Below are 3974 nucleotides of genomic sequence, written 5' to 3'. Positions count from 1 at the left end.
GTTTGGCTATTGTGGACATTGCTGCTATAAACATTGGGGTGCAGGTGTCCTGCCATTTCACTGCGTCTGTATCTTTGGGGTAAATCCCCAGCAGTGCAATTGCTGGGTCGTAGGGCAGATCTATTTTTAACTCTTTGAGGAACCTCCACACAGTTTTCCAGAGTGGCTGCACCAGTTCACATTCCCACCAACAGTGCAAGAGGGTTCCCCTTTCCCACATCCTCTCCAACATTTGTTGTTTTCTGTCTTGTTAAGTTTCCCCGTTCTCAGTGGTGTGAGGTGGTATCTCATTGTCGTTTTGATTTGTATTTCCCTGATGGCAAGTGATGCAGAGCATTTTCTCATGTGCTTGTTGGCCATGTCTATGTCTTCCTCTGTGAGATTTCTGTTCATGTCTTTTGCCCACTTCCTGATTGGATTGCTTGTTTCTTTGGTGTTGAGTTTAATAAGTTCTTTATAGATCTTGGATACTAGCCCTTTATCTGAAACGTCATTTGCAAATATCTTCTCCCATTCTGTAGGTTGTCTTTTAGTTTTGTTGACTGTTTCTTTTCTTTTCTTTTTTTTTTTTTCAGTGCTCAGACTTCTATTTAAGATTCTGTCTCCCTTGGGTCAAATGTCCAACCTACATGCATCTTCCGGATCACACTCCCAGTGGGGTGGGCTGTGTTCTGGTGGCTGAGCAGGGCACAGAGGAGGGGTCTGGCATCCTGCCCTCTGAGAAAGGACCTTGGTGAGGTTAGTGGCAGTGGCAGTGGCTGGGAAAGAGCTGTCATGCCCTGCATGGGGTGCATGCGAAGTTGCTTCCAACAGGACAGAGGGCCTGTCCTTTGGGGAGCAGCCCTGAGGCCCAGATCCCTAGAAGACAGTTCTCTCTTGGGGTGGGGGAGGTCATGGTGGAACACCTGCTTCATGTTGGCTGTGCGCCCCTTGCCTGGCACTGTGTGTGCTCAGCCTGTTCCTCCACAAGGAGCTGGGCCCCTAGCCCCTCAGAGGGAGGATCCCCTGAGAGGGTCCTGTGGAATCACGGGCATGGAGCTGATACACAGTGAGAGGGGGGAGCAGGAGTGGGACAGGGGCCTGGGCATGGGCATCCGGGGCGGCCTAGTCGTCCTTGTCCTTGGCACCATGCTTGAGAATGCAGGTGAACTCCACGTAGTTGAAGTTGCCTTTCTTATCAATGGGTGCCTCTCGGTACATCTCGTCCACTTCCTCGTCCATGAAGCGGTCACCCATGGTGGTGAGTAGCTCCCGAAGGTGGTCCTCATGGATAAAACCTGAGGCCTCCTCATCGAAGCAGGCAAAGGCGTTTCGGATCACATCTTTAGGGTCTGTGCCATTCAGCTTCTCCCCAAACACGGTGAGAAACATGGTGAAGTTAATGGGCCCTGGGGCCTCACTCATCATGCCCTCGAGGTATTCATTGGTGGGGTTTTTTCCCAGTGAGGCCAGCATGTCATGCAAGTCCTCCTTGTCAATGAAGCCATCTCGGTTCTGGTCAATCATGTTGAAGGCCTCCTTAAACTCCTGGATCTGGGACTGGTCAAACATCGTGAAGACATTGGAAGTGCCCTCTGTGGCTGCTTCTTGGTGGTTTTGGCCTTGGTCCACTTACTGGACATCTTGGCTTCAGGTGAGTGGGGCTTCCCTGGTGCGGAGAAGGCAGAAGGCGCTCGCTCGCTGCGTGGGGCTGGTCTTGTTGACTGTTTCTTTTGCTGTGCAGAAGCTTCTTATCTTGATGAAGTCCCAATAATTCATTTTTGCTTTTGTTTCCCTTGCCTTCATAGATATATCTTGCAAGAAGTTGCTGTGGCCAGGTTCAAAAAGGGCGTTGCCTGTGTTCTCCTCTAGGATTTTGATGGATTCTTGTCTCACATTTAGATCTTTCATCCATTTTGAGTTTATCTTTGTGTATGGTATAAGAGAATGGTCTAGTTTCATTCTTCTGCGCGTGGATGTCCAATTTTCCCAGCACCATTTATTGAAGAGACTGTCTTTTTTCCAGGGGATAGTCTTTCCTGCTTTGTCGAATATCAGTTGACCAGAGTTGAGGGCTCATTTCTGGGTTCTCTATTCTGTTCCATTGATCTATGTGTCTGTTTTTGTGCCCGTACCACACTGTCTGGATTTTCACAGCTTTGTAGTACAACTTGAAATCCGGCATTGTGATGCCCCTGGCTCTGGTTTTCTTTTTTAATATTCCCCTGGCTATTCGGGGTCTTTTCTGATTCCACACAAATCTTAAGATGATTTGTTCCCACTCTCTGAAGAAAGTCCATGGTATTTTGATAGGGATTGCATTAAATGTGTAAATTGCCCTGGGTAGCATTGACATTTTCACAATGTTAATTCTTCCAATCCATGAGCATGGACTATTTCTCCATCTCTTTGTGTCTTCCTCAATTTCTTTCAGAAGTGTTGTGTATTTTTTAGGGTATAGATCCTTTACCTCTTTGGTTAGGTTTATTCCTAGGTATTTTATGCTTTTGGGTGCAATTGTAAATGGGATTGACTCCTTAATTTCTTTCTTCAGTTTCATTGTTAGTGTATAGAAATGCCACTGTTTTCTGGACATTGATTTTGTATCCTGCCACACTGCCGAATTGCTGTATGGGTTCTAGCAGTCTTGGGGTGGAGTCTTTTGGGTTTTCTATGTACAGGATCATGTCATCTGCAAAGAGGGAGAGTTTGACTTTCTCTTTGCCAATTTGAATGCCTTTTATTTCTTTTTGTTGCCTGATTGCTGAGGCGAGGACTTCTAGTACTATGTTGAATAGCAGTGATGAGAGTGGATATCCCTGTCGTGTTCCTGATCTTAGGGAAAGGCTCCCAGTGTTTCCCCATTGAGAATGATATTTGCTGTGGGCTTTTCGTAAATGGCTTTTAAGATGCTGAGGAATGTTCCCTCTATCCCTACACTGAAAGGTTTGACCAGGAATGGATGCTGTCTTTTGTCAAATGCTTTCTCTACATTTATTGAGAGGATCATATGGTTCTTGTTTTTTCTCTTGTTGATGTGATGTATCACGTTGATTGCTTTACAAGTGTTGAACCAGCCTTGCATCCCAGGGATAAATCCCACTTGGTCATGGTGAATAATCTTCTTAATGTACTGTTGGATCTTATTGGCTAGTATCTTGTTGAGAGTTTTTGCATCTGTGTTCATCAAGGATATTGGTCTATAATTCTCCTTTTTGGTGGGGTCTTTGTCTGGTTTTGGAATTAAGGTGATGCTGGAAGGGCACAGATTCTTGAGCCAGACTGGCTGGGTTCAAATCACAGCCTCCTCCCCAGATTGTGACCTTATGTACCCATTTTGCTCTTTTTTTTTTTAATGTTTTGTTTATTTATTTGAGAGACAGGGAGGGAGCAAGAGAAGGAGTTAGCATGGGAGGGGGAGTGGCAGAGGGGGGAAGGAGAAGCAGACTCCCCACTGAGCAGGGAGCTGACCCAGGGCTTGGCTCCATCCCAAGACCCTGGAATCATCATGACCTGAGCCAAGGCAGACACTCAAATGGCTAAGCCGCCCAGGTGCCCCTCCCCATTTTACTCTTCTATCAGCAGGGGCTAATGACAGTAAGAGAGGATTAATTTGTGGGTGCTTCTAACAATGCCCAACACAGATTAGGCACTTGTAAATATTGGGTGAATGGTTGAATCCTTATTAACATCAATCTAGTGACCATGGAAGTTTTTTTTACTAAGTGCCTTAAAAAATGAAATTGTGGTAATTATGGTTTGGGGAATGTTTAGATTGTGGACTCGAAATAGAAGGTGGTTTGGGAATCCCTAGGGATCACTTATGGGAGATTTGGGGTTCTGGTATGGAAAGCAGTGGTGGCTTCTGGAGACAAGGTTTGTAAAATGACTTAGGTCAGTCATGGCCGTTAGCAGTAGCACTCAGAAGAGTGGCAGGATTCTTGGAGTCAGTCATCTCAAAAGTAGAGAGGGTCAGGGGAACTCTGCCAGGGTCA

At 46.1% G+C, this 3974-nt stretch overlaps 1 pseudogene; it reads right to left on the bottom strand.

The window, feature by feature from the left end:
- Positions 1–1103: 1103 nt before the first annotated feature.
- Positions 1104–1622, bottom strand: LOC121483115 (annotated as a pseudogene).
- Between the last annotated feature and the right edge of the window lie 2352 nt (positions 1623–3974).

Source organism: Vulpes lagopus, chromosome X, assembly GCF_018345385.1.
Source record: "Vulpes lagopus strain Blue_001 chromosome X, ASM1834538v1, whole genome shotgun sequence".
Lineage (NCBI taxonomy): Eukaryota > Metazoa > Chordata > Mammalia > Carnivora > Canidae > Vulpes > Vulpes lagopus.
This window is presented reverse-complemented; position numbering and strand designations above follow the sequence as displayed.